An 8288-nucleotide genomic window follows, 5' to 3' on the forward strand; every position below is an offset into this window, starting at 1 on the left:
CCGAGCTCGAGCCCAAATATTTGAAATTATCGAACTTCGAATCGAGCTCGAACTCGAATATACCTATTTCGAGCCGAATTCGAGCCTGATTTTTTTACTATTATTCGGCTCGATTCGGTTCGTTTGCACCCCTAATTACATGTTGTTTGTTATCTGAGTTGACTACAGCATGTAATTGCCAAGCCTGGATCAGAACCGAGTCTGAATCAGAGGTATATGATCAGAGGAGGGCTGAGACAGATGGTATAGATTGTGTACTAATCTGTTTGATATTCAGATATACCGCCTCGGAGAATTCCAGAAAGGGGTAGTACTTTGTATGATCAGACAGATATACCAGAAACTCAGATAGATAGATCAGAAAATCAGATAGAAACACAGATGAAGAAGTTTCAGTCGTACAAACCACCGATTTTAAAGGGTACTGAGACGCCAGCAGATTGTGAGAATTGGCTTGAAGATATAGAAATGTTATTTGAATTCCTTGGCTTTACAGACGAGTGCAGAATTACATTGATTGGGAATCAGTTACAGGATATTGCAAAGAGTTGGTGGATGGTAACTAAGGAAAACTTAGAACGGCGTAGTTTAATGATTCTGTGGAAGACCTTTAGATTTGAATTTTATCAAAGATTCTTCCCTACATCATATAGACAGGACAGAAGTGCAGAGTTTATAAACCTAAGACAAAATCAAATGAGTATTGATGAGTACTTGGCACAGTTTTTCACCTTGTTACGTTTTGCCCCTCTTGTGGCTAGAAATGATGATGCTATTTCTAGTCATTTCATTCAAGGATTGAATCCAGAAATACGTACATTGGTGAATGTGAAGCAATCAAGTAGTTTTGCTGATACCTTGAATAGGGCCAAAAGAGCAGAAACAGTTCTGACAGGACAACAGGAAGCATCGTATGATCTTCCAGCTCCGAATCCACAGCAACTGCCTTCTAGAGTCGAGATTGGCAGCAGCAGTGATAAAAAGAAAGAACCATTGAAAGCTCAAAAGAAACCGTTCAAGAAATTAGGAAGTGGTTCCTCTAGTTCCAGTGGTTCCAGCCCGAGCTATACAGGAGTTTATTGCAGAAATTGTGGGGGGAGGCATTCCACAGAGAAATGCCAAGGAGTGCTTGGTAGATGCAATATTTGTAAACAGCCGGGGCACTTTGCTAAAGTCTGTCCCCAGAAAGGTTCCCGAAGTTTTTAGGGAACAGAATCGAGAAACAGACCCAGAATACACTACAGGTACTATTCTTTTATGATTATACTGCATACGTATTGATATGTACTAATGCATTCTGTATAAGTATCTGTGACTGAGTGGCATGGAGATATGTTGTACCTGTTGGGTTTGTTTATACTGTAGTATTGATTTCTTTGGATTGTTGAGGAAAATGTTGATATCAGAGATTTCTGTGATATATATATACTACAGTAGGATAGAATGAGATTGAGTTAGATTGTGCTGTACTTGTGTTAGTTGATCTGATTTGAACGCATTATTGATATGTATATGTTGAACAAGTACATACATACTGTAGAAATTTTCCAGAAATGGTCAGAGTTAGATCAGAGATGACTGATCAGTGGAGATACCACGATAAGGATTTTAGATTTAGAATTCCTTTGATATCTGTATTGTATATGACTCGATTAATACAGAAAGGAGCAGATTGCATCCCTATGTATTCAGTAGATCTACTGAAATCGAGCGTAACATTGGCAGATTTGCCAGAAATGTACGAATTGGCAGACATTAGCCCAGATAAGATTTCAGATTTGCTTTATATCAGAAAGATAGGCTTCAGAATTGAATTCCGATCAGATAATGATTGTTGGTTTAGAATTTAAGGCAGAATAGCATTGAAGGTACATAATGACATTGAATGTACAGAATGCTACAGAAAGAATTGAAAGATCAGTAGAAGAGTATTGACCAGGAGTTACATCTGATTTAGTGTTTCTCTTTGGCATGTGTCAGTATCTTCAGAGATGTTTTGATAACTCTATGCTTGTTATATCTATGAAATTGTGATATAATTGCAGCATTTGATTGATTAAATCAAATATCTGAAGATTGTATTGAATATTCTGAGAACTGTAATGATTATATACAGAAATTATTCAGATAAGAATCTTGCTTGAAACAGATTGTATTCAGAGTATGCGATATCTGAAGTTAGTATACAGATTGATTTCGTTACAGCTGAGATGGCAATCAGTGACCGATAAGATACCGATATCAGAAAGACCAGAAAGTTCAGAAATGTCAGAATTGTCAGATATATATATTTTGTCTGATTTGGCAGATTATGTTATACGACGGTTGCTTTATATCTATTGAGTATTATTACTGCTCTAAATCAGTATTTGAGACATCCTATATTGTTTTGAGGAGCATATTTTATTGGCAGATGAGATATAACAGTTGATCAGAATGACATGAAGATGTTTATCAGAAATCCTTGTTTTATGAGTTCACTGAACTCACTAGATCTGTATAGGATATTGATATTTCATTTCTGATTTGAGATTACTGTTGTTTTGAATTCGTATATGATACAGATGGTTGTGAACCGTTGAGAATATATACAGTCAATTGTATCAGAGTTGTTTCCGAGAGGTACAGCAAAGCGTGATATCGATAGTCAGAGCCGAATACCAGGTAGGTATTTTTATCTTTACTTTATGTTATTAACTGATTTGTGTATATCAAATAGTTCGAATCTGAAAGAACAGATATTGTCAGAAACTTACAGTCATGGATTCAGTGTTCAGTCTGATGATTGAGAATGTATTGTATTCGAACAGATAGTTGTGATAGAGACAGATAAGGTCAGTTATAACAGAATTGTGGTGAAATGTTGGCAGAAATTGTACTGAGGTGTCTGAATTGCTAACAGAAAAGACAGAAAGATAGAAATCAGAAGATGTATTACATACTTAGTATATTTCTGATTCGTCATGGGGAGAATATTTCGATGAATTTCTTAATAAGATTTTCCCAATATTTTCCAGATTGTGATATAATATGATTATGATTGACAGATTACTCAATCTATTCTATCAGTTTGTACCAGATTACGTACAAACAGAACTAGATGACATAGATCGATGTCAAAGAAAGGTTCAGATGGAACAGAAAATTTAAGTAGATTATTACAGATTGTGATTTTGCTTGAAATTGTATTCGTGATAGAGTATATCATGAACTCTCTCTGAGATTGTTTTACAGATTGACAGACAGTCAGAATGTAATATCCCAGATATTGGAAGACTTTGGTAGAGTTATAGAGTGCTAGATGTTAGCACTAATTGATATAAGTCAGTATTACTGTGTGACAATAGCTATCAGCTTATCAGAAGGATAATCAGATAGTATAGACAAGACAGTATACGAAGAGTACTACAGATTTCTTTTGAAGATAATTCGAAGAAAGATGCAGATAGTTCAGAATGGACCGATTTAAGAAACCAACGTCGGATGATGACGATTGGTAGTTGAAGCTAATGAGTGTTTATGTCTTTGTTTGAGGTAAACAGATTTGTTAACAGCTGATGATACTGATATGTGATGAGCTGTAGATTGGTTTATACGGATGTTGTATAGTCAGTCTGACGAGATTGATTTTGTCAGAACTAGTTTGAGGGGTATTATGACATTATACTTCGTGAATTCTTATTCCAGACTGGAATCAGATATTTGAGTTTTGGTTTAAACTCTGTACACATTTCTTCTGATATATCTGAATTGATTGTTTGTGAGTTCGAGGACGAACTCAGATCTAAGATGGAGAGAAATGTAATGCCCGAGATTTAATCATTCTAATCAGACGTTGATTAATTGACGTAATGGAAGTCACAGGAACTAAAATGACGAAGCCGGGCGTTGGTTTATGTTAAGCCAAGATGTTGAATCGAACATCTCAAGATGTTAGGCCGAACATCTCGCGCCCGAGCGGCAGAAAAGCACCGCCCGAGCGCGCAGGTATAATTGTGAGGGCCGAAAGTTCTTCGCCCTAGCGAGCAACTTTTGACCGCCCGAGCGACAGGAGATGTTCAGCCGAGGATCTCGACCGAAACTGACTCGCCCTAGCGGTAGGTTTTGACCGCCCTAGCGAGCGACGTGTAAAATGAAGAATGAGCCACTTGCTTTTATGCATGTTACGAGTGTATATATATATATAGGTACATGCAAGAATTCTTGGAGAATCAGAAATAAAGAACCGAGGGAAGCTCTTGAGTTTGATTGAAGATTCTGACAATCTGTCCGTCTGTTTTTGAATCCGATTACGGTATTGAGTTCCTAGCAACGCAGGCTTCATTTGGACGTAAGTTTTATTATGTTTTAGATGTTTTGAAAATATGATGTTGCTGGAATTGAATATGATTCAGATATGGTGTTTCTGCTACCGTAGACATTATAGAATTGAAGTCAGATTAAAGAACAGATTGCTTCTGTAATTGTTATGATTTTTGAAAGATATTGACTGAGATTCTATATCAGAATTGTGTTAGTATTCAGAGTATGAATTGTATTGACACAGATTATGAGTTCCAGTATTTTAATTGTGATGTTCAGAATTGACGGGGTTATTCAGACTGTATTGTTATGCCGTCGAAACATCAGTTGATTTAGATTGATCAGATTCAGATATGATTCGATTAGATTGTGATATTATTAATATGACTCAGATTGTATTGTGTTCAGATATTAATCAGATTTTGTACTGAGTTGAGTATTGATCAGAACGGATTGTGAATTGAGTTATTCATTGATACTATGTATTCGATATTGTCTTTTCAGATTTGATATGGACAGAGTTGAATACAGATCATCGTCTTCGTCAGACCGGGACGACAAAGGTATAATTCATGTGATATTCGGGAAGCCCCAACTCAAATGAGATATCATTTTGAGTTGCCCAATAAAATCACATACTAGACTGTTAATTATGCCTTGTTATATTTATGCTTTGATTATAGAATTGTATTCAAGTGTATGAGACTATTGTCATATTCAGATATGAATATGATTATGCTATATTTACAGCTTGATATTCATTGCATTTAAGATAGGAAAGTATTGACAGCCATTGTCAGACTTCTAGACGTTCGGTGTATCTCAACTTAGGAGTAGTCATTACTCCTATTGCCAGCCGTCGATACAGCTCGGACCGAAGTCTAGGAATAAGACGTACAGTCGCCCCGAGTGGTTGGGTAGGTGACAGGCAGTGACGTCTTATTCACCCCGGGATCCCTAGAGTTATAGTTGAGTCGAGTCTAGACATGATTTGACTAGAACTGCATGTGTTTATAGATGTGGTTTCATAGACTATGAAACCCATTATTATTGCTTTCAGTCATGATAGCATGTGTTTATGATTTAGATTGTATATGCAGGCTTATCTGATTCGATTTGCATGTTCAGTTAGATTAGATTTCATAGATGATGAACTCTATTACTATTGTTATTGCTTTTATGCATGACAGCATGTTTCATGAATTATTATGTGTATATGCATGTTTACCATGTTTTATACTGGGATTTATTCTCACCGGAGTTATCCGGCTGTTGTCTTGTTTTGTATGTGTGCATGACAACAGGTGGGGCTGGATCAGGGTCGAGATGACGATGAGAGAAGACGAGTTAGCGTGGTGATTCCGGACTTGTAGCAGACTTGGTTTATTACTTGAATTTAGTAATTGAACCTTAGACTTAGGTTGTACAGTATTGTACTTTTCTACTGAATTGTAGTCTTATACAGATATGTATATTAATTAGATGACATTACCTTCCGCATTTATATTTTAAAAAGAAAAAATTTTAGACCCTGTTTATCAGAACTGATAATTAAATCCCAACGATGATTAAGAAGATGATTAGCGTCCGGGTCCCCACACTGATCCTAGCCCACCTGTTGCCATCCACACATACAAAACAAGACAACAGCCGGATAACTCCGGTGAGATATAAATATCCCAGTATAAATCATGTATACATGCTATCATATAAACAATATAAAAGCATATATCAAAATCATATCATATATCAAAATCATGATATAAATCCATAACAAGAATAAAATCATATTTTATACATGTCCCCTACTCCGGAACATAATTCAATATCAAGAATAAATTCCATTCTAAGCATGTACCAACATCAGGAACATAATTCAACATCCATCAATATCAATCGATATAACTGTCACTCAAACTCGTGACTCTACGTTTTAGACTAGACTCAATCCTAGCCTAGGGATCCCGGTTTCCAGACATTGGCATTCCATATCGACCAACAGTAATAGAAAATACTCCAGTTCTATCCACGTCGATATAGTATCGATCACCAGTAATAGAAGAAGCTCTGTTTCTATCCACATCAGTATAGTATCGATCACCAGTAATAGAAGAACTCCAATTCTATCCACATCGATATAACATCGATCAACAGTAATAGAAGAAGTTATAATTCTATCCACATCGATACAGTACTGATCACCAGTAATAGAAGGAGCTATAATTATATCCACATCGATAGCCAATTATCCAGTGACAGACTATGGCACTTCCGCCAATACAATATCTCATGACATCGTGCAATGTGCCCGTGGTGATCCCACCACTATCAGGCACTTCTGTCATAAGACTATTCGTCTAATACATGTTATCTATAATCCAAGAGAACAAGTATATCAATCAACTCAATGCAAATATCAATGCAATAAAGTAAAGTATGTGATTTAGGGAAACTCGAGTCAAACCTCACTCGAGTTGTGCAATCCCAACTCAACATTAATTTATACCTTTATCTTCTCGCTCCGAAGAAGAAGAAGTCCCGACTCTATCTCGGTCCATTCTCAATCTGATAATGACAATTGAATAGGTATAATATCAATACACAACTCAATTCAATACCCGTTCTGATTAATACTCAAATCAAAACACATACTTTGATCAATGTCAATTGACATACAATCTAATCCATATTGACGATATCACGATATAATCGAAATCACTACTGAATCTGATCAATATCAATTAACTGATGTTTCGACGGTATAACAATACAGTCTCGATAACCCCGTCAATTCAAACATCACAGATATAATACCAGAATTCGTAATCAGTATCGATACCAGTCATAATCTCAATAACAATACATAACTGATATAAAATCTCAGTCAAATCGACTCCAAAAATCATAACAATTACATAATCAATTTGTTCTTCAATCTGACTTCAATTCTATGATGTCTAACATGACAAGAACATCATATATGAATCTCATTCAATTCTGACAATAGTCTAATTTCAAAACGTAGCAAAACTTACGTCCAGTTATAGCCTACGTTGATAGGAACTCGGTACTGTACTCCGATTCAAAATCTGACGGACGGATTGAAATAAAAAGGCGTAAGGATTTCCGTGAATCTTCCTCGGCCCTTTCTTCAATTCTTTAAAAATGTCTAAAGCTGATATGTGTGTATATATATATATATATATATATATATATATACACCTCGTGCATGATAGAAACGTGGCTTATTGTCGTTCTGCATGACTCGCGCTCGGGCGATTAAAATATACCGCTCGAGCGTGGAGCCTTCTGTCCGAGACCACGCGTATTATCTATTGGCGCTCGAGCGGTAATTCTTTACCGCTCGGGCGCCATACATTCTGCCCAAATTCTACAATTATGGTGCATTGGCGCTCGGGCGGTTCTTTTCTACCGCTCGGGCGCCAGATGTTCTGTCCAACATCTTAGCTTATAATATACCGACGCCCGGCTTCACCTCTCATGTCTTATTTGGTTCCTGTGATATTTGCTAATCACACTTCTGACAATTAATCAACGTCTGACTACAGTAATTAAATCTCGGGCATTACAAAAGTTCTACAGGTGATCCAAATAAAATTAAAAATATATTTGTTATTTTTAAGTTTTTTTTTAAAAAAAAAAACTGTGGTTTCGTTGTTTTTTCCTCGGAAAATTTCGTTATAGTTGATGTATTACAAGAACATATAATTTGATTTTTGGTACTCAAAATTCACAACTTAATATTTTTGTTTACTATTGAATGATCCAAATATTCTTAATAGGAACATTTAATCTTGTTTCATTGCTTTTACATTACTATGTGTACGTTTTTATCATTTATGATATTTTTTATATAATTTTTTATTAATCAATTTTTCACATAAAAATTATTGTTTATATTTGATTTTAGCTTACTCTGACTATGAAATCTTGGTTTCGCCCGTGTTAAACACATCATGCAGAAG

This window comes from Primulina eburnea, chromosome 4 (genome assembly GCF_022965805.1).
Source record: "Primulina eburnea isolate SZY01 chromosome 4, ASM2296580v1, whole genome shotgun sequence".
Taxonomy (NCBI): Eukaryota; Viridiplantae; Streptophyta; class Magnoliopsida; order Lamiales; family Gesneriaceae; genus Primulina; species Primulina eburnea.